The 24320-nt window shown below is 44.0% G+C and overlaps 1 protein-coding gene across 3 annotated transcripts in view; it reads left to right on the forward strand.

Annotated features, from left to right (window-relative positions):
* The window catches only part of klf8 (Kruppel-like factor 8), a 114045-nt gene that overhangs the window by 34552 nt on the left and 55173 nt on the right, over positions 1 to 24320 (forward strand). The gene's annotated exons all lie outside the window — the stretch shown is intronic.

Below are 24320 nucleotides of genomic sequence, written 5' to 3' on the forward strand. Positions count from 1 at the left end.
CTAAAGTAATATTGCAAAAAAATGTGGCAAAGCAATTCACTTTTTGCCCTGAATACAAAGTGTTGTGTATGGGGCAAATCCAATACAACACATTTACTGACTACCATTCTCCATATTTTCAAGCATAGTGGTGGCTGCATCATGTTATGGGTATGCTTGTAATCGTTCAGGACTGAAGAAAAGGAATGGAGCTAAGAATAGGCAAAAATCCTAGAGGTTAACCTGGTTCGGTCTGCTTTCCACAAGACACTGGGAGATGAATTCACTTTCAGCAGGACAATAACCTAAAACACAAGGCCAAATCTACACTGAAGTTGCTTACTAAGAAGACAGTAAATGTTCCTGAGTGGTCGCGTTAAAGTTCTGATTTAAATCTACTTGAAAATCGATGGCAAGACATGGAAATGGTTGTATAGCAATGGTAAACAACCAATTTGACTGCTTGAAGAATTTTGAAAAGAATAATGGGCAAATGTTGTACAATCCAGTTGTGGAAAGCTCTTAGAGATCTACCCAGAAAGTTTGTAATTGCAGCCAAAGGTGATTCTACAAAGTATTGACTCAAGGGTGTGAATACTTATTTAAATGAGATATTTCAAAAAACATTTTTTTCACTTTGTCATTATCGGGTATTGTGTTGAGGGAGAGGTTGTTGTACTGGCACCACACGGCCAGGTCTCTGACCTCCTCCCTATAGGCTGTCTCGTCGTTGTCGGTGATCAGGCCTACCACTGTTGTGTCATCGGCAAACTTAATGATGGTGTTGGAGTCGTACTTGGCCGTGCAGTCATGAGTGAAGAGGGAGTACATGAGGGGACTGAGCACGCACCTCTGAGAGGCCCCGGGGTTCTCCCCCGTGTTGAGAATCAGCGTAGCGAATGTTACCTACCCTTACCACCTGGGGGCGGCCCGTCAGGAAGTCCAGGATCCAGGTGCAGAGGGAGGTGTTTAGTCCCAGGGACCTTAGCTTATTGATGAGCTTTGAGGGCACTATGGTGTTAAAGGCTGAGCTGTAGTCAATGAATAGCATTCTCACAGGTGTTCCTTTTGTCAGGTGTGAAAGGGAAGTGTAATAGAGTGCAATAGAGATTGCATCATCTGTGGATCTGTTGGGGAAGTGCAAATTGGAGTGGGTCTAGGGTTTCTGGGATAATGATGTTGATGTGAGCCATGACCAGCGTTTCAAAGCACTTCATGGCTACAGACGTGAGTGCTACGGGTCGGTAGTCATTTGAGCAGGTTACCTTCGTGTTCTTGGGCACAGGGACTATGGTGGTCTGCTTGAAATAAGTTGGTATTACAGACTCAGACAGAGAGAGGTTGAAAATGTCAGTGAAGGCAATTTCCAGTTGGTCAGCGCATGCTCGGAGTACATGTCCTGGTAATCCGTCTGGCCCTGCGGCCTTGTGAATGTTGACCTGTTTAAAGGTCTTACTGACATCGGCTGCGGAGAGCGTGATCACACAGTTGTCCTGAACAGCTGATGCCCTCATGCATGTTTCAGTGTTACTTGCCTCAAAGCGAGCATAGAAGGCATTTAGCTCATCTGGTAGGCTCGTGTCACTGGGCAGCTCTCGGCTGTGCTTCCCTTTTGGAGTAATAGTTTGCAAGCCCTGCCACATCCGTCGTCCGTCGGAACCGGTGTAGTACTATTTGATCTTAGTCCAGTATTGACGCTTTGCCTGTTTGATGGTTCATCAGAGGACATAGCGGGATTTCTTATGTATGGTAGGTACGTACAGTCACTGTGGGGATGACGTCATCGATCCACTTATTGATGAAGCCAGTGACTGTTATGGTGTTCTCCTCAATGCCATCGGAAGAGTCCCAGAACATATTCCAGCCTGTGCTAGCAAAATAGTCCTGTAGCTTAGGATCTGCTTCATCTGACCACTTTTTTATTTATCTAGTCACTGGTGCTTCCTGCTTAAGTTTTTGCTTGTAAGCAGGAATCAGGAGGATAGAATTATGGTCAGATTTTCCAAATGGAGGGCGAGGGAGAGCTTTGTACGTGTCTCTGTGTGTGGAGTAAAGGTGGTCTAGAGGTTTTTTTTCCCCCATCTGGTTGCACATTTAACATGCTGGTAGAAATGAGGTAAAATGGTTTTGAGTTTCCCTGCATTAAAGTCCCCGTCCACTAGGAGCGCCGCCTCTGGATGAGCATTGTCCTGTTTGCTTATGGAGGTATACAGCTCATTGAGTGCGGTCCTAGTGCCAGCATCGGTCTGTGGTGGTATGTAGACCGCTAAGAAAAATACAGATAGTGTGGTCTACAGCTTATCGTGAGATACTCTACCTCAGGTGAGCAGAACTTTGAGACTTCCTTAGATATCTGTGCACCAGCTGTTGTTTACAAATATACCTCTTGTCTTACCAGAGAACCCTGTTCTATCCTGCCGATACAGTGTATAACCCACCAGCTTTATGTTATTCATGTCGTTGTTCAACCACGACTCTGTGAAACATAAGATATTACTTAGAGTTTTTAATGTCCCGTTGGTAGGATATACAGTTGAAGTTGGAAGTTTACATACACCTTAGCCAAATACATTTAAACTCAGTTTTTCACAATTCCTGACATTTAATTCTAGTAAAATTCACTGTCTTAGGTAAGTTAGGATTACCACTTTATTTTAAGAATGTGAAATAACACACACACAGAATAATAGTAGAGAGTGATTGATTTATTTTATTTCAGCTTTTGTTTCTTTCATCACATTCCCAGTGGGTCAGAAGTTTACATACACTCAATTAGTATTTGTTAGCCTTGCCTTTAAATTGTTTAACTTGGGTCCAATGTTTCAGGTAGCCTTCCATAAGCTTCCCCCTCCTGACAGAGCTGGTGTAACTGAGTCAGGTTTGTAGGCCTCCTTGCTCGCACAATCTTTTTCAGTTCTGCCCACAAATCTTCTATAGGATTGAGGTCAGGGCTTTGTGATGGCCACTACAATACCATGCCTTTGTTGTCCTTAAGCCATTTTGCCACAACTTTGGAAGTATGCTTGGGGTCATGCTACCACCCCTGTGCTTCATGGTTGGGATGGTGTTCTTCAGCTTGCAAGCCTCCCCCTTTTTCCTCCAAACATAATGATGGCCAAACATTATGGCCAAACAGTTCTATTTTTGTTTCATCAGACCAGAGGACATTTCTCCAGAAAGTACGACCTTTGTCCCCATGTGTAGTTGCAAATGTAGTCTGGATTTTTTTATGGCGGTTTTGGAGCAGTGGCTTCTTCCTTGCTGAGCGGCCTTTCAGGTTATGTCGATATAGGACTCATTTACTGTGGATTTAGATACTTTTATACCTGTTTCCTCCAGCATTCTTCACAAGGTCCTTTTAATGTTATTCTGTGATTTATTTGCACTTTTCTTACCAAAGTACGTTAACCTCTAGGAGACGCGTCTCCATCCTGAGCGGTATGACGGCTGTGTGGTCCCATGGTGTTTCTACTTGCGTACTATTGTTTGGTATCTGTCCATTCAGAGACATCAGTATCAAGTCTGTCTGAGTGCCAGGTCTCTTTCCATTCAGGGACATCGGTGTCAAGCCCGTCTGTCATTCTGGACTTCATCACATCATCGTGCAAGTCTCCATGTGCTGGCTGCATACATGTTTCTGTGAACACAAACACACATAGTCACTGTTTTATTACCAATGGCAGTTAGGATAGGTGACATCTGACACACAGTCACTGTTCTATTACCAATGGTAGTTATTACCAAGGCTATGTTATACCCTGGACATTATATGGTGATCAGGCTGGTTCCATCAGGCTATGTTATACCCTGGACATTATATGGTGAAAACAGTGATCAGGCTGGTTATACCAGGCTAGGTTATACCCTGGACATTATATGGTGAACACAGTAATCAGGCTGGTTATACCAGGCTAGGTTATGCCCTGGACATTATATGGTGAACACAGTGATCAGGCTGGTTATTCCAGGCTATGTTATGCCCTGGACATTATATGGTGAACACAGTGATCAGGCTGGTTCCACTAGGCTATGTTATACCCTGGACATTGTATTGTGAATACAGTGATCAGGCTGGTTATACCAGGCTATGTTATGCCCTGGACATTATATGGTGAACACAGTGATCAGGCTGGTTATACCAGGCTATGTTATGCCCTGGACATTATATGGTGAACACAGTGATCAGGCTGGTTATACCAGGCTGTTATACCCTGGACATTATATTGTGAACACAGTGATCAGACTGGTTATACCAGGCTATGTTATACCCTGGACATTATATGGTGAACACAGTGATCAGGCTGGTTATACCCTGGACATTATATGGTGAACACAGTGATCAGGCTGGTTATACCCTGGACATTATATGGTGAACACAGTGATCAGGCTGGTTATTCCAGGCTATTTTATGCCCTGGACAATATATGGTGAACACAGTGATCAGGCTGGTTATTCCAGGCTATGTTATGCCCTGGACATTATATGGTGAACACAGTGATCAGGCTGGTTATACCAGGCTATGTTATACCCTGGACATTATTATATGGTGAACACAGTGATCAGGCTGGTTATACCAGGCTATGTTATACCCTGGACATTATATGGTGAACACAGTGATCAGGCTGGTTATATCAGGCTATGTTATACCCTGGACATTATATGGTGAACACAGTGATCAGGCTGGTTATACCAGGCTATGTTATACCCTGGACATTGTATGGTGTACACAGTGATCAAGCTGGTTCCACTAGGCTATGTTATACACTGGACATTATATGGTGTACACAGTGATCAGGCTGGTTCCACTAGGCTATGTTATACACTGGACATTATATGGTGTACACAGTGATCAGGCTGGTTCCACTAGGCTAGGTTATGCCCTGGACATTATATGCATCTATGAAATACAAAATAAGCAACAAATAATGTCAGTTCACATAAATGATGTGTCACAATTGAGTTCTCAAATGTATCAAAGCTTTTAGTCATTGTTAGCCACTGCTTGCGGCTTTTGCCTCTAGCTCAGACACCAGCCGCTTTTACCCTGGATAATACCCACCAGTCTGCACAACGGCAGTGTGCACAGCGAGATATCAACCCTGAGCATATCAGGACTGCTTTTCTCCATCATTACTCCAGATTACTCCATTACTGGACCATTACTCCAGATCCTCGCAGCTAGCTAGCTGCTACCGAGTGGCCCAGTCCCGAGCTAGCTAGCTGCTACCGAGTGGGCCAGCCCCGAAGCTAGCCTTTGAGCCAGGCCCATCTCCCGGCCTGCTCAGCGGACCCTATGATCACTCGGCTACATAGCTGATGCCTCCCGGACTCTAAACTAACATGACTAGAAGCCACTACATCACCGGATTCCTTCCTAAGCTCTGGACCTTTGCATCGGATCATCGCAACTAGCCAGCTGCTACCAAGTGGCTATCGTGGCTAACGCCCTTGTCCCGAAGCTACCACCAGTTAGGCTTGAGCCAGGCGCATCTCCCAGCTAGCAAACTAAATTACTCCAGCTACATTACCTCTTTTGCCAACTGGCCTGAACCCTTTGTCAACACGGAGCCCCGCAGATCCATTCCGACTGGTCTGCCAACGTAATTCCACCCGTTGTGCCCTCAACCGGCCTTTGCCGGACGTCGATGAAGACGCTTCTGCTAGCCCCGGCCTGCTAACTTTATGAATGCCGTGTCCACCCTCATCCTACTCCTCCTCTGTTCCTCGGGTGATGTAGAGGTTAACCCTGTGTGTCCCCAGGCGCTCTCATTTCTTGATGTCTGTAACCGTAAAATCCTTGGTTTCCTCATGCATGCATCAGAAGCCTCCTCCTCCCTGAGTTTGTTTTACTCACTGCTTTAGCACACTCCGCCAATCCTGATGTCCTTGCCGTGTCTGAATCCTGGCTTAGGAAGGCCACCCAAAATTCTGAGATTTCCATCCCCAAACTAAAACATTTTCCATCAAGATAGAACTGCCAAAGGGGGAGGAGTTGCAATCTACTGCAGAAATAGCCTGCAAAGTTCTGTCATACTTTCCATGTCAATGTCTATCCAAACAGTTCAAATTTCTAATTTTAAAATCAATCTCTCCAGAAACAAGTCTCTAACCGTTGTCGCTCTCACCTCCCTAAGCCCCCAGCTGTGCCCTGGACATCATATGTGAATTGATTGCCCCCACATCTATCTTCAGAGTTCGTTCTGTTAGGTGACCTAAACTGGGACATGCTTAACACCCTGGCCGTCCGACAATCTAAGCTAGATGCCCTCAATCTCACACAAACCATCAAGGAACCCACCAGGTGCAACCTTAAATCTGTAAACATGGGCACCCTCATAGATATTATCCTGATCAACTTGCCCTCCAAATACACCTCTGCTGTTTTCAATCAGGATCTCAGCGATCACTCATTGCCTGCATTCATTATGGGTCCGCGGTCAAATGACCACCCCTCATCACTGTCAAACGCTCCCTAAAACACTTCTGCGAGCAGGCCTTTCTAATCGATCTGGCCCGGGTGTCCTGGAAGGATATTGGCCTCATCCCGTCAGTAGAGGATGCCTGGTTGTTCTTTAAAAGTAATTTCCTCACCATCTTAAATAAGCATGCCCCTTTCAAAAAATGAAGAACAGATATAGCCTTGGTTCACTCCAGACCCGACTGCCCTCGACCTGCACAAAAACATCCAGTGGCGTACTGCACTAGCATCGAATAGACCCCGGGATATGCAACTTTTCAGGGAAGTCAGGAACCAATACACACAGTCAGTCAGGAAAGCAAAGGCTAGCTTTTTCAAACAGAAATTTGCAACTCCAAAAAGTTCTGGGACACTGTAAAGTCCATAGAGAATAAGAGCACCTCCTCCCAGCTGCCCACTGCACTGAGGCTAGGTAACACTGTCACCACCGATAAATCCACGATAATCGAGAATTTCAAGAATTTCAAGATTTCATTTCTCTACGGCTGGCCATGCTTTCCTCCTGGCTACCTCTATCCCGGCTCCGCACCCCCCTCAGCTACTTGCCTCCCCAGTTTCTCCTTCACCCCAATCCAGATAGCAGATGTTCTGAAAGAGCTGCAAAACCTGGGCCCGTACAAATCAGCTGGGCTAGACAATCTGGACCCTCTCTTTCTAAATTTATCTGCCGCCGTTGTTGCAACCCCTATTGTTAGTCTGTCAACCTCTTTCGTATCGTCCGAGATCCCCAAAGATTGGAAAGCTGCCGGGCTCATCCCCCTCTTCAAAGGGGGGGACACTCTAGACCCAAGCTGTTATAGACCTATATCCATCCTGCCCTGCCTTTCTAACAGGTAAGAAGTTTTTGGTTGTAGTTATTATAGGACTATTTCTCTCTATACCATTCATATTTAATTTCCCTTTTGACTATTGGATGTTCTTATAGGCACTTTAGTATTGCCAGCCTAATCTCGGGAGTTGATAGGCTTGAAGTCATAAACAGCGCTGTGCTTCAAGCATTGGTAAGAGCTGATGGCAAACGCAGGAAAGTGCTGTTTGAATGAATGCTTACGAGCCTGCTGCTGCCTACCACCGCTCAGTCAGACTGCTTTATCAAATCATACACTTAATTATAATAAACACACAGAAATACGAACCTTTGGTCATTAAAATGGTCAAATCCGGAAACTATCATTTCGAAAACAAAACGTTTATTCTTTCAGTGAAATATGGAACCGTTCCGTATTTTGTCGAACGAGTCGCATCCCTAAATCTAAATATTGCTGTTATATTGCACAACCTTCAATGTTATGTCATAATTATGTAAGATTCTGGCAAATTAATTATGGTCTTTGTTAGGAAGAAATGGTTTTCACAACGAGCCAAGCGGCCCAAACTGTTGCATATACCCTGACTCTGCTTACACTGAACCCAAGAGAAGTGACACAATTTCCCTAGTTAATATTGCCTGCTAACATTAATTTATTTTAACTAAATATGCAGGTTTAAAAATATGTACTTGTGTATTGATTTTAAGAAAGGCATTGATGTGTATAGTTAGGTACATTGGTGCAAACGATTGTGCTTTTTTCGCGAATGCTCTTTTGTTAAATCATCATCCTTTTGGCGAAATGAAGTAGGCTGTGATTCGATGACAAGCTAGTTAACCTAGTAATATCATCAACCATGTGTAGTTAACTAGTGATTATGTGAAGATTGATTGTTTTTTACGAGATAAGTTTAATGCTAGCTAGCAACTCACCTTGTCTCCTTGCTGTACTCGCGTAACAGGTAGTCAGCCTGCCACACAGTCTCCTCGTGGAGTGCATTGTAATTGGCCATAATCGGCATCCAAAAATGCCGATTACCGATTGTAATGAAAACTTGAAATCGACCCTAATTTATCGGCCATGCTTATTAATCGTTCAACCTCTAACCACAAGTGTACTTGTGTCGCATGATACACTTTTATTCTGAGGTCTTGTCTGACAAGCTGTGAAAACAGCAAGTGAACAGTGAATTAAATTATTTTTGGAGGTCCCTATACCATTGCAATCACATTGCTGGAAAAGTTGTGATAGCCACTTTTGCTCCTTCTGGTAGGTCCCGGCATCCATTCATGACAAGGGAATCAGTCTGGCACCCAACTGTACACTTTGTCTAACAGAAAAACAAGGTCACCGATTGTCATCATCCCTCAATTATAAACATAGCTTGAGAAAATATCGTAATCTCGTTTGGAAACTAATTCTATGCTTTACAGATGTAGACTGACTGGCTCCAGAATGGTTTAGATTCAGGTTGGTGAAGCCACTACACTATGCAACCAACTGTGACATGTTTTGCTATGGCCCTGGGTTGGTTTTGAGTCTGTTGTTGCTAGTTAGTCATGGTTGTAGTCAGACATGAGTTAGCTTGTACCACCATAGCTGCATCTAATATTTATTTGTGCCCTAGACATGGGTTGCACCTCAGACTATTGTGACTGTTTAGTCTAAATTACACCAATTTTGAGTGGCATGGAAATACGATGACATTGGTAAAGTAGGCAAATAATTTAGAAGGAAACAAATTTGCCATATTATGATGTTGTAAAATTACCTTAAGAGGGATGGCAATTACTGTTACTTGCAAAGTTAGTCAAATAGCTAGCAATGCTAATGTTAGCAAGGTAAAATACAGTGGTCCCCTCAGTCTTAGTTACCTGGCTAAAGTTATACTGCATCTAAAGTCAGTCTGGCGACATCACAATCATGCCTAAAGGTTTTATTACTAATTATTTGCTTTCTTTTGAATTGTTATTGTGTTTCCAAGCCAAATCCGAGTTGTATTGTGGTAGGCTAACGTTAGCCAGCGAGCTAGTTAGGTAGCTAGCTAACGTAAACTTGTACATCGCCTTGGTCTGTACAATTGCCCTTATTTTAGCGCCCCAAAAACGTAATACTTCCAGATCAACTGTAATGTCAATACCATTGTAATTTCTCCCCTTTCCAACAGAATCAAGTACATGACCTAAACGCTGCCCGTTTCTGCATGATTCAACAAGGCAATGAGCCCCGTCGGGCCTTTTTAAAAATGGTGGGTGGGGAAGCGAAACTAATGATAGTGAGAAGGAGAGATGTCGTGTGGGAAAATGGCTTTTTTTCACTTGATCTGTCCAACTTATCACCTTATCATCTCTAAAATGTAAATAATTTTTTTTTTTTTTAAACACTATAAAGAATTTATATAATGTCATTACATACCTATTTGAAGGTTTGTGTCGAATTTGAATCGGGTTTTTAGGGCGGTGCTAAAGTGATCTTAGAAGTAAACAGCGGCTTTGAGAATGATGATCGCATGCAATGATGAAGAAAAAAATGACTAGGTAATCCCCCCTTACCCCCGTCACTGTCCATTTCTTAGAAGTGCTACACCTGGTGGAGAGATTGTAAGACAGAAATAGTTGCTTTATGCGTGCTGTACGTTACGACATGACACGTCTAGATGTAACGGAGGGTCAGTTTTTTCAACTTTTCTCCAATGCTATAGAGCCATTACCATGTCGATCAACGCTTGAATAGAAACCTAGTTCACACCCCTGATTTTGAAGTCAACACAGTCCCATTAGTTTTCTTGGTAGTCTCGTTTGAATGTTGCGGTTGCGCACATTTGTACAGAATGGGGTGAGTTTACGTTAGTTAGGTAGCTAGCTAGCTAACGCCAGTAATGCTTGGAATGATAATGATTATCAAAATATATATAACCAGCAGTCTATGGTTTAGCTACTGGTATACTCACCACCACTGGGGACCAACAAAATCCAACCACCGATTCCACAAGATAGGGACCTTCGGTAGGGCATGCAAACCATAGTTGGTCAATCCGTATAGCTAGGACTTTTCAGTCTCAAACAACCGTGACCTTTGAGCTCACTGGGGGCAATGAAACAACAGAACCCCATTCAATGAAGGGAAGTGGAGTGGGTGGAGGGGCGATTTGCACGTGGAGCTTGGCAAAAGGGGGCATGATTTGTTGACATAATTGTATAATCTAAACCCAACCTTAATTTACTCATTGTGACGCACTGAGGTTCCAAACTCCGTTTTGGACGAGACTGACTTTATGACCAAAATTATCCAATTCACACTTTGTAGGTAATGTTTACACCAGAATAAATGTTTCTGTATCATATCGATGCCACATAGGCTGTTTTTAAAAATGATTAGTTGGTTTTAGGGGCAGTCGCTCTTTAAGAACCACTGCCAAAGCCAGACAGAGAGGAATAAATGAGGAAAGAGTGAGAGAGAGAGGGGGACAGAGAGGGAGCGACAGGGTGGGACCGGGAGAGGGAAGGACAGGGTGGGACCGGGAGAGGGAAGGACTGAGGGAGGCAGAGAGGAGGATACACATGTAAGGTCACATCTGTGTGGGGTTGGCTTGGGGGATGGGGGAGCAGAGAGGGAAAAAAGAGAGAGAGAGCCAAATGTATGACCATATTAGAGAGAGAGCGAGGTTAGTGACACACAGTGGAGGAGGCAGTCAGTGACGCAGTGGTGCTCTCTTTCTATCCGGTCCCATTGCTCTCTCTCCCTCTCTCTCTCTCCCTTCTGTCGCTCTGTGTGTTAGTGCAGTTGGCCATATGCAGGACAGAGGGGCAGGGAGGGATGGCGTTGACTGGTACAGAACACTGTGTGCCCCAGGGCTGCCCTTACTACACACACACTGCCCTGACATACAAAATTAAAATGTAGATAGTGCCTTCAAAGTATTCATACCCTTTGACTTAATTCCACATTTTTGTTGTTTTTTTATTTATTCATTTAACTTTTATTTAACTAGGCAAGTCAGTTAAGAACACATTCTTATGTATAATGACGGCCTAGGAACAGTGGGTTAACTACCTTGTTCGGGGGCAGAAGAACAGCTTGGGGATTCGATATAGCAACCTTTCGGTTACTCGTCCAATGCTCTAACCACTAGGCTACCTGCCGTTGTCAAAGGATGAATTTAAAATGAATTACATAATTTCTCTCTCTCACCCATCTACACTCAATACCCCATAATAACAAAGAAAAAACATGTTTTTAGAAATTCTCTGCAAATTGAAATGCAGAAATATCTCATTTGCATAATATTCACACCTCTGAATCAATACATGTTAGAATCACCTTTGGCACCGATTTACAGTTGAGTCCTTCTGGGTAAGTCTCTAAGAGCTTTGCACACCTGGATTGTACAATAGTTGCACATTATTTTAAAACATTTTCAAGCTCTGTCAACTTGGTCATTGCTGGGAAGCCATTCTTGCAAGTCTTGCCATAGATTTTCGAGACAATTTAAGTCAAAACTCTAGCTAGGCCACTCAGGAACATTCAGTGCTGTCTTTGTAAGCAACTCCAGCGTATATTTGGCCTTGTGTTTTAGGTGAAAGGTGAATTTGTCTCCCAGTGTCTGGATTTTTCCTGTGCTTAGATCCATTCGCTTTCTTTTTTATCAACATGAAAACCCTAGTCCTTGCCAATGACAAGCACACCCATAACACGATGCAGACACTACCATGCTTGAAGAGTGGTACTCGGTGGTGTGTTGAATTTGCCCCGAACATAGCACTTTGTATTCAGGACATAAATGTAATTTCTTTGCCACATTTTTGACAGTTTTACATTAGTGCCTTGTTGCAAACATGATGCATGTTTTGGAATATTTTATTCTGTACATGCTTGCTTCCTTTTCACTCCGTCATTTAGGTTAGTGTTGTGGAGTTACTACAATGTTGTTGATCCATCCTCGGTTTTCTCCTACCACAGCCATTAAACTCTATAACTGTTTTAATGTCACCATTGGCCTCATGTTGAAATCCCTTAGCAGTTTCCTTCCTCTCCGGCAACTGGGTTAGGAAGGATGCCTGTATCTTTATAGTGACTGGGTGTCTTGATACACCTTCCAACGTGTAATTAATAACTTCACCATGCTCAAAGGGATATTCAATGTCTGTTTTTTTATTTTTTATCTACCAATAGGTTCCTTGCTTTACGAGGCATTAGAAAACTTGCCTGGTCTTTGTGGTTGAATCTGTGTTTGAAATTCACTGTTCGACTGAGGGACCATACAATTATCTGTATGTGTGGGGTACAGAGATGAGGCAGTCATTCCAACATTATGTTAAATGCTATTATTGCACACAGAATGAGTCCATGCAACTTATTATGTGACTTGTTAAGCACATTTGTACTCCTGAACTTATTTAGGCTTGTCATCACAAAGGGGTTGAATTAAAAACATAATTCCACTTTGATATTATGGGGTGTTGTGTGTGGTCCAGTCACTTTGATATTATGGGGTGTGTAGAGGTCGACCAATTTATGATTTTTCAACGCCGATACCGATTATTGGAGGACCCAAAAAAAAGCCGATACCGATTAATATGTATTTGTAATGATGCCAATTACAACAATACTGAATGAACACTTATTTTAACTTAATATAATACATCAATAAAATCCATTTAACCTCAAATAAAATGAAACATGTTCAATTTGGTTTAAATAATGCAAAAACAAAGTGTTGGAGAAGAAAGTAAAAGTGCAATATGTGCCATGTAAAAAAGCTAACGTTTAAGTTCCTTGCTCAGAACATGAGAACATATTAAAGCTGGTGGTTCCCTTTAACATGAGTCTTCAATATTCCCAGGTAAGCAGTTTTAGGTTGTAGTTATTATAGGAATTATAGGACTATTTCCCTCTATACCATTTGTATTTTATTAACCTTTGACTATTGGATGTTCTTATAGGCACTTTAGTGTTGCCAGTGTAACAGTATAGCTTCCGTCCCTCTCCTCGCTCCTCCCTGGGCTCGAACCAGCAACACATCGACAACAGCCACCATCGAAGCAGCATTACCTATGCAGAGCAAGGGGAACAACCACTCCAAGTCTCAGAGCGAGTGACGTTTGAAACACTATTACCGCACGCTAACTAGCTAGCCATTTCACTTCGGTTACACCAGCCTCATCTCGGGAGTTGATATGCTTGAAGTCATAAACAGCCCAATGCTTGACACACAACGAAGAGCTGCTGGCAAAACGCACGAAAGTGCTGTTTGAATGAATGTTTACGCGCCTGCTTCTGCCTACCACCGCTCAGTCAGATACTTAGATACTTGTATGCTCAGTCAGATTATATGCAACGCAGTATCATCAACCATGTGTAGTTAACTAGTGATTATGATTGATTGTTTTTTATAAGATAAGTTTAATGCTAGCTAGCAACTTACCTTTGCTTACTGCATTTGCGTAACAGGCAGTCTCCTTGTGGAGTGCAACGAGAGAGAGGCAGGTCGTTATTGCATTGGACTAGTTAACTGTAAAGTTGCAAGATTGGATCCACCGAGCTGACAAGGTGAAAATCTGTCGTTCTGCCCCTGAACGAGGCAGTTAACCCACCGTTCCTTGGTCGTCATTGAAAATAAGAATGTGTTCTTAACTGACTTGCCTAGTTAAATAAACGTTTTTTTTATTTTTTTTTATTAAAAAACATATATTTTTTTAAATCGGCGCCCAAAAATACAAATTTCTGATTGTTATGAAAACTTGATATCGGCCATTCCGATTAATCGGTCGACCTATATTTTGAACGTACTGACACATTTTTTTAAAGCGACTATGCGTATGATAGAGAAATGAACATTAAATTCTCTGGCAACAGCTCTGGTGGATATTCCTGCACTCAGCATGCCAATTGTACGCTCCCTCAAACAAGTTATCTGTGGCATTGTGTTGTGTGACAACTGCATATTTTAAAGTGGCCTTTTCTTGTCCCCAGCACAAGGTGCACCTGTGTAATGATCATGCTGTTCACTGACACACACTGATCAATGCTCACTAACAGGGATGTAAACAAATGTGTGCATATGGTAAATATCTGGGCTCTTTCTATTTCAGCTCATGAAAGATGGGACCAACACTTGATATGTTGCGTTTCTATTTGTGTTTAGTGTCTATGTTGAGGGACTGTATGTAGTGAGAAGTAGCCACCTGGTACTGCTGGGTCTCAGCTAGTTTTCCTGGATATAATGTGTAACATGTGCTGTATGTCCCACTCCTATGCCAAACTGAGCCATGGCTGGGACATAGACATGGCTTGGGGCTAGGGAAGGGGCTGATTGGAGCAATAGATAGGAGGCTAGTGAAATTGGTAGGGGCTGGCAGGGTTGGGGCTGGTGGAGTTGACACATATATTGTACAGACTGGTGGATAGAGTGTGATCTGAGGAGGTTGGAGTTCCATAATATCCACAGGAAGAGAGGGAGGGCTCAGACATGTAGAATAGTCTGAAAACTATCAGCAGTCAAACGTGACAGCGTGTGGTCTGAAGTGGTCACGCCTGTGTGCTTGCGTGTGTACTGTCCTCTCTCCAGTCACCCCCCTTGACACAGTTCTAGAGAGGGAGCTTTATTGCCCCACCCCTTCTCTGTTTCCCTCCCCCATGTCAAGCCTCCTGTTACTGAGGCTGCACACCTCGCCCCTCTTTCTTCTGACCCCGCCCCTACTCCACCTTGAGAGAGAGCCTGACTTTTTCTGCAAGAAAAATGTATTGCAATTGTTTTTGCAAAGACTTAGAGGATACTACCCTCTACAACAACCTTCACTCCAAATCAAAATTCCATACCTAAAAACCTTGATTTTTGACAGAATTACCTGGAAGGATTCTTACTACCAAGGACTATCCTGAAAAAATGTATAGCAAACCAAAAGGTATTATTTATTTTATTTTATTTGTTTACCTTTTATTTAACTAGGCAAGTCAGTTAAGAACAAATGTGTATGTTCCCTCTCCTCTCTCTCCTACTACCCCTCTAGCTCTCTGTTCCCTCTCCTCTCTCTCCTACTACCCCTCCAGCTCTCTGTTCCCTCTCCTCTCTCTCCTACTACCCCTCTAGCTCTCTGTTCCCTCTCCTCTCTCTCCTACTACCCCTCTAGCTCTCTGTTCCCTCTCCTCTCTCTCCTACTACCCCTCCAGCTCTCTGTTCCCTCTCATACCCGTACAGTATCTTATTTTTCTCATCTCATGTGGCCACTCCTCTCCTCTTTCCTCGCCCTCTTCTCCTCTCACCCGGTGCTCTAGGAGGAAAAGCAAACAGTGGTAGAGCTTATGAGCCTAGTAGAACCTAAGACTAGAGCCTAGAAACCTCCCTCCCTCATCCGCCTGCAGAACACAAGACTAGAGCCTAGAAACCTCCCTCCCTCATCCGCCTACAGAACCTAAGACTAGAGCCTAGAAACCTCCCTCCCTCATCCGCCTACAGAACCTAAGACTAGAGCCTAGAAACCTCCCTCCCTCATCCGCCTGCAGAACCTAAGACTTAGAGCCTAGAAACCTCCCTCCCTCATCCGCCTGCAGAACATAAGACTAGAGCCTAGAAACCTCCCTCCCTCATCCGCCTGCAGAACACAAGACTAGAGCCTAGAAACCTCCCTCCCTCATCCGCCTGCAGAACCTAAGACTAGAGCCTAGAAACCTCCCTCCCTCATCTGCCTGCAGAACCTAAGACTAGAGCCTAGAAACCTCCCTCCCTCATCTGCCTGCATGGTAAACAGGACGTTTTCTCTCTTACATGGAAGTTTCTTGATCAGCTACTCTCCACCAGAGGAAGACTGTGTGTGTCCAGAGTGCCCACTACAATTATGCTCCTTATTCATTATGACTGTTAAGCAGAACACACAGAGGTCAGAGTGGCAGACTTCATAGCAGCCACTGAGAGGCAGGACTGAAACTGGAGGAGAGGGGGCAAGGCCAGGTCACTGTGTGTGTGTGTGTGTGTTTGCTGTATATGCGGTGTAATTTATGTGTGTGTGTGTGTGAGTTTTTTAAATTATGTGTCTGTCTGTGTTCTCTTCCCCTCAGTCACCTCTTGGCTGTGGTCTTCTATTTGTGTCAGCCGTGTCATCTGTGAGTCGCGATGGTAAACCATATACTGTCTTACCTCATACTGAACAAACATGAAGTCGCGTTAAAGTAGACAGAACATACTGTCATTTCCTTCATTCTGGATCTGTCCCATTTTCCTTACCTCATAGCCAATGGCCATTTTTTAATTTTTTAAATTTTTATTCCACCTTTATTTACCCAGGTCGGCCAGTTCAGAACAAGTTCTCATTTACAACTGCAACCTGGCCAAGATAAAGCAAAGCAGTTCAACACATACAACAACACAGAGTTACACATAAACAAACGTACAGTCAATAATACAGTCGAAAAAAATATGTGTGCAAATGTAGTAAGATTAGGGAGGTAAGGCAACAAATAGGCCATAGAGGTGAAATAATTACGATTTATCATTAACACTGTAGTGACAGATGTGCAGATGATGATATGAAGTAGAGATACTGGGGTGCAAAAGAGCAAGAGGGTAAATAACAATATGGGGATGAGGGAGTTGGTTGTGCTATTTACAGATGGGCTGTGTACATTTGCAGCGATCGGTAAGATATAAGTCTCCAGCTTCAGTGATTTTTGCAGTTCGTTCCTGTCATTGGCAGCAGAGAACTGGAAGAGAAGGCGGCCTAAGGAGTTGGCTTTGGGGGTGAACAGTGAAATATACCTGCTGCAGCACGTGCTATGGGTGGGTGTTGCTATGGTGACCAGTGAGCTGAGATAAGGGGGGCTTTACCTAGTAAAGACTTATAGATCACCTGGAGCCAGTGGGTTTGGTGACCAATATGTAGCGAGGGCCAGCCAATGAGAGCATACAGGTCGCAGTGGTGGGTAGTATATGGGGCTTTGGTGACAAAACGGATGGCACTGTGATGGGCCTTGTTTCACTGTGTGCTGTTAACTTGTTGACGCTATCCATCCTGGTAGTGGGATAATTGTCATCAGCAACCGCTGAATAGCATAGCGCCACAGTCAAATAATATTCCTATTCATGAAATCACAAGGGCAGTATAGGAAAACACAGCTTAGCCATTTGTTAATTCACCTGTCGTCTCAGATTTTGAAATTATGCTTTACGGCGAAAGCAATCCAAGCCTTTGTGTAAGTTTATAGATAGCATCGCATAACATTATGTACACTAAGCATTAAGTAGCTAGGTCACGAAAATCAGCAAAGCAATCAAAAAAAATCATTTACCTTTTGATCTTTGGATTTTTTCACTCACGAGACTCCCAGCTACACAACAAATGTTCCTTTTGCTCCATAAAGATTATTTTTATACCCAAAATACCGACGTTTGTTTGTCACGTTATGTTCAGAAGTCCACAGGAAAGAGCGGTCACGACAATGCAGACATATATTCCAAATAATATCCATAATGTCCACAGAAACATGTCAAACATTTTTTTATAATCAATCCTCAGGTTGTTTTTAAAATATATATTCGATAATATATCAACCGAGTGTGTAGGTTTTTCAATAACAGCGGGAGAAGCAATGGCGGCTTTACTCAGTTGCGCAAAACTCACTCTGAGAGCCCCCACCTATCCACTCACGCAATGTGATCCTTCACGCTCATTTTTCAAAATAAAAGCATGAAACTATGTCTAAAGACTGTTGACACCTTAGGGAAGCCATAGCAAAATGAATCTGGTTGATATCCCTTTAAATGGAGGATAGGCATGCATAGGAACATAGAGGTTTCAAAATAAGAGGCACTTCCTGATTGGATTTTCCTCAGGCTTTCGCTTGCAATATCAGTTTTGTTATACTCACAGACAATATTATTACAGTTTTGGAAACTTTAGAGTGTTTTCTATCCTAATCTGACTAATTATATGAATATTCTAGTTTCTGGGGCTGAGAAATAGGCAGTTTCAAATGGATATGTTTTTTAGCCAAAAATTAAAATACTGCCCCCTACACGAAAAGGTTAAAACCACAATGGTCCCAGAGACTCCTGTGTCCAGTTTTGTGTCTGTGGGATATAGGCGTGTGTGTTCCAGACGAGAGGCCACACTGTGCCCACGTGCGGTACCCACAGGGAGGGACACAGCCAGGCAGCCACGAGGTGTGGAGACAGGGGAGGAGAGGGGGAGCAGGAGGGACAGGGGAGGAGAGGAGGGAAGAGCACTGACCCAAATAGTCACTCTGTTCCCCCCTCTCCCTCTCTGTCACACACAGTCTTCCCCTCTCTCACACTCATCATGCTCTCTCTTTTTCTTCATCTTTTTTTCTGCCTCTCATTCCCTCCCTCTATCCCACCCTTGCTGTCCCTTTCACTCCCTGTCCTGTTTCTGTTCCCCTTCCCTCTTTCTCTCCCCATGCTCTCTTCCCCCTTCTGCCTTCTACTTTCTCTTCCCCCTCTCTCTGTAACTTCCTGTAGTGGGACAAACAGGGCTGGGGTCCCACCCACCCAGGGGTCCCACCCACCCACCCACCTCACCTTCTCTCTCTCTGTAACTTCCTGTAGTGGGACAAACAGGGCTGGGGTCCCACCCTGGGGTCCCACCCACCCACCCCACCTTCTCTCTCTCTGTAACTCCCTGTAGTGGGACAAACAGGGCTGGGGTCCCACCCACCCCTGGGGTCCCACCCACCCCACCTTCTCTCTCTCTGTAACTCCCTGTAGTGGGACAAACAGGGCTGGGGTCCCACCCACCCCTGGGGTCCCACCCACCCCACCTTCTCTCTCTCTGTAACTCCCTGTAGTGGGACAAACAGGGCTGGGGACCCCTCCCCTCTCTCTCTCTCTCTGTAACTTCCTGTAGTGGGACAAACAGGGCTGGGGTCCCACCCCACCCTCTCCTCCCTCCCTCCCTCTCTCTCTGTAACTTCCTGTAGTGGGACAAACAGGGCTGGGGTCCCACCCCACCCTCTCCTCCCTCCCTCTCTTCTTGTAGTGGGACAAACAGGGCTGACTCTTTGTGGATCTACTGCTCTCTGTCTGTTGTGGTTAGCTAGCTAGTCAGAGGTGTCACATCACATTGAGCTCACTGCTTACTTTTGTGACTATAGAGGGGTCTCTGTTCCTCTACAATGGTCATTGGGAGAGGACAGCATGTGTGAAGGGGAAGTGGTGTGTGTGGTGGGGGGAGGTATGTATGTAGTGGGGGAGGTGTGTATGTAGTGGGGGGGATGGTGTGTGTGTGTGTGTGTGTGTGTGTGTGTGTGTGTGTGTGTGTGTGTGTGTGTGTGTGAGTGGAGCCACACCTAGGCTGATTGGGGGACCACACCTCTGTGAGGAATCTGCTGCAGCTGGGTCACATGTCTGCTCCTCCTCCCTCCCTCCTTCCCCACCCCCACACCTAAACATTTCCATATTGCAGCCAACTCATTCTCTCTCAATTCAATTCAATGGGCTTTATTGGCATGGGACACATGTTTACCTTCGGTTGTATTTACAATGGTGTTTGTTCTTCACTGGTTGCCCTTTTCTTGTGGCAACAGGTCACACATCTTGCTGCTGTGATGGAACACTGTGGTATTTCATCTAATAGATATGGGAGTTTATCAAGATTGGATTTGTTTTCAAATTGTGCTACAGAGCCTTCAGAAAGTATTCACACCCCTGGACTTGATTCCCATTTGTTGTGTTATTAAATGGGATTAAACTGTGTCATTTCTTGCTAGTGATCTGCACAAAATACTCTTGATGTCAAAGTGGGAAAAAAACACTCATATTCACATCATTATTAGATATGATGGAGGCTATAAGTATTCAACCCCCTGAGTCACTACATGCTAGAAACACATTTGGCAGAGATGACAGCTGTGAGTGTTTCTGGCTAAGTCTCCAAGAGTGTTCCACATCTGGATTGGGCAACATTTGCCCATTTTATTATTTTCAAAGTTCTTCTTCAAGCACTGTCAAATTGGTTTTTGATCATTGCTAGCTTCCACTAAGCTAACATATGGGATTGTATCGAGATGGTCACATATTGAAGCCCTTATTTTTGTTAGAATCATCTACCTCCATACTTCCATTCATTTGTATGGGTTAGCTTCAGATGAGTCCCGTGACACTTGTGTTGGTCGTAGAGCAAAACGGAGAACACCATCTGTTTGTGAGAGTCTCCCCTTTACACAGTGGGGTCATGTTTTCTGGATGTCTCATGGTCTGACAAACACCGCTGTAGCTCGGCCACCTTCCCCCGCAGATGCGGAAGGCCGACATAGGCGGATGCAGCCAATACAAAAAAAAAGGTATCTCTAGTTTCAACTGACATTTTGATGGGGATTGTTTTATTATGTTACTCAGATAAACGCACGGGTGCATCAATAGACTCTTAAGGATTTTTATGTTTTATTTCTATATATTTTTTGGCACTTTTACCCCTTTTTTCTCCCCAATTCTTGTTATCCAATTGGTAATTAAAGTCTGGCCCTATCAGCTGCAGCCCTACAGACTAGGGAGAGGTCAAAGGTCAAGAGCCTTGCATCCTCTGAAACACGACCCCGCCAAGTCGCACTGCTTCTTGACACAATGCTCGCTGAACCCGGAAGCCGGCCGCACCAACGTGTCAGAGGAAACACTTTCCAGCTGGACATTTCACTATATACTTTGAAGCACGTCTTACCTGGCTTTAAAGTAGCCTCGACAAAATCGAAACCAAAAATGCAGGCAGTTATTGAGAGAGACAAATACAATATGGCGTCCATCTAACCTGGAAGAAAAAATGATTGTCCTTAAAACAAGCAAACGTAGCACTGACCCAATGACAGACCGTGAATATGCACATTTACCGGGGAGATGGATGGCTGATGTACTCTAGTGGTGCCAATAACTTTAGGTTGAGAAGTTTCGTAATTAAAAGACAGATTGGAGTCTTTTCGTTGTCTTCTATTTACAGCAATGTTGCGATATATTTGTCTGGGTTTCTCTGCTTTTCACTGGCAGTCAAAACTCAACAATAATCTATTTGGTATTTGCTGCATGCTCTGCCCAAATTGCGGGCCCTTCCAACTGTAGGCTATGTGATTTAAATCCACATCCAATCATGCTTTCTGATGTGGTACCCTATTTTTAATAATTGTATTTACTTATGTATATAAGCTATTTAGGCTAATTCAGTGTACTTTAGGGAAAGCTTCCCCTAGCCATACGGAAGTGCCACTTATGTGTTGTAACATCTCATGGGTATTCGGTAAGAATGATGCACGCCGTTGCATTGCAGTTGCATGTTCTGTTAAGATGAATTAACATAAAGTAAAGGTGATTTCTGGCATTCTGAGCAGGGGGGTGGACGCTCTAATCCGGTTGCGCAACCGATGCATATGAATCCAGTCCATTTCTTAAATATCCGGTGAATGAAAATGGTGCCATAATTCCACTTTGACATGATGGGGTATTGTGTGTAGGCCAGTGACAAATTTAGGTTGTAACTCAACAAAATGTGGAAAATGTGAAGGGGTGTGAATACTTTCTGAAGGCACTGTAGGTGTCTCTAATATGGTCATACGTTTGGCAGGAGGTTTGGAAGTGCACCTCAGTTTTCTCTCGAGAACCAGGTCTGCCTACGGCAGCCTCTCTCAATAGCAAGGCTATGCTCACCGAGTCTGTATATAGTCAAAGCTTTCCTTCATTTTGGTGAAGGCCAGAGGGGGGCGTGACTTTTAAAAAATGGCAGAGTAAAAACAAAAATAGAAAATCATGAGCAAGTCAAATGAATGCTTTAGTGAGTCTAGTGTTAACAGAGATTATACAGTGGCAGAATACCACTGTGACTGACCATTTCCTAAATAAGTCTATATAACATACTGCTGTTAGAATTGTAATGTCATAAACAGAACTGGAGTTATAACCAGTTTTAAGAGGGCATGCCATTTAAAAAAAAAAGGTTTCCCCTCATTGCCCCTTCTCCTCCCGACAGTGGAAGTGGAAGGTGCCGTGCCCAGTTGATAATCGCCCTGATAATTTCCTCAACTGAACATAAACTCATTTCACACATATTACAGATGAAATCAATGGAGTCGAGTATGATTGGGGAGAATGGGTGAGTTGATGAGCGAGGGGAGGCGAACGATGCATAATTATGTAATCGCCAGTTGTGAATGAAGAACAGGGCTGGCCATTCTATTGTATTGATACGGCATATTCTAATTCTAATCTCAAAATGGTATGTACCCTATATCAATCCACGCGCCACTGTAGCAGTCGACTCAGTCTTATCAGTCGACTCCGACGCAGTGAGAGTGTCCGGAATTTACAATGGCAAAAAGACCACGAGGAATGGATACGCGTTCTGCTTCGGCACTGCTACAACATCCGACTGAAAACCACTCGGGTGGTGGGGAAGAAATGAATCATGACATCTCTGATGATTATTCTTCTGATTCTTGGGCCTCCGTCGTCTCAACCTATACACGCGAGGCCTAAGCGTTAAAAAGCCAGATCGGTGCTCTCTGAGCAGTTGCCCGCGCTGGACATTAGAAAGGGATGCCACCGTTTGGATAGAATAAGCCGGTGACAATGCTACGGGTCCGCTATCAGCACTAACTGTCAACCCGGAGCGAGCAGGCGCTGCATCTCAAGCTAAAGTCAATATCGGTAACGCACTCGTTGTTTTATGTGGCATGGACGTACAGCCCACTGTACTGTGGCTGAGGTGCACGGGGAGCCAGGAGACACTGCCTGAGACGCTGTCTGTTGACGACCTGGAAGCGTTCGTTTCGATCCTGCGTGTGCGTGGAGCATTCGGTGGAACGCGCGTGTGTATGGAGAGCTTCTGCTCAGACACGTGGGAAACCATGTCACGGAATCGTTCCAGCGAGATCATGCGTTACCTCCATTTTGATGACAAAGAAACGAGGGCGTGGCGCCTGGAAACATACACATTTGCCATGGAATCCGACGTTTGGAACAAGTGCAGACAATACTTGACTATTTGACTGCTGTCATATCAATACTTTTAAATTCATTACAATGCCATTGTTGGTTTTGTGCAGACTTTCACTCCTGACGTTTTCTAATTGCTCACCGTGCATCTGGGGTTGGGGTATGTTATTTAGTCGTTGTAAAAAAAAGAAATGTCAGTGTTTTAACACGTATGCTTTCTGTTTCATCCCACAAAAATCATGTATTGAACACTTCAATGTTGGTGTTTTTTGTTTTGACATGTATCCTACAGTAACATAAACTAATGAACATGCTATTGTGATTTTTGCAATTAATTCCAGTCATTCGCAGCAGAGAACTGGAAGGAAAGGCGGCCTAAGGGGGTGTTAGCTTTGGGGATGACCAGTGAAATATACCGGCTGGAGCGCTTGCTACGGGTTGGTGTTGCTATGGTGACCAGTGAGCTGAGATAAGGCGGGGCTTTACCTAGCAAAGACTTACAGATGACCTGGAGCCAGTGGGTTTGGCGACAAATATGTAGCGAGGGCCAGCCAACGAGAGCGTACAGGTCGCAGCGGTGGGTATTATATGGGGCTTTGATGACAAAACGGATGGCACTGCGATAGACTGCATCCAATTTGCTGAGTAGAGTGTTGGAGGCTATTTTGTAAATGGCATTGCATGCAGAATTCTTCAAAAATAAGCTTCATGTACAAAGCAAAACCCCAAGCAGTACATTGCAGAGCAGACTTAGGACTATGCCCGCTAATGTTCAAAATCCAGAAAAGAGCTGTTTTTAAGTGCTACAACCACCTGAAACGAAGCGATGCCCACACATTTCACCACAAAGCCCTCACCTACAGAGAGATGAACCTAGAGAAGAGCCCCCTCAGCAAGCTGTTTCTGGTGCTCTGTTCACAAACAGACCCCACAGAGCCCCAGGACAGCAACACAACCAACTTATGAGAAAACAAAAAGGTAGCTATTTGACACACTGGAAAGAATCAACCAAAAAACAGAGCAAATTGGAATGATATCTGGCCCTAAACAGAGAATCCACAGGGTCAGAATACTTGACCACTGTGACGGACCCAAAATTAAGGAAATCCTTGACTATGTACAGATACCGTGA

Source organism: Oncorhynchus tshawytscha, linkage group LG17 (genome assembly GCF_018296145.1).
Source record: "Oncorhynchus tshawytscha isolate Ot180627B linkage group LG17, Otsh_v2.0, whole genome shotgun sequence".
Lineage (NCBI taxonomy): Eukaryota > Metazoa > Chordata > Actinopteri > Salmoniformes > Salmonidae > Oncorhynchus > Oncorhynchus tshawytscha.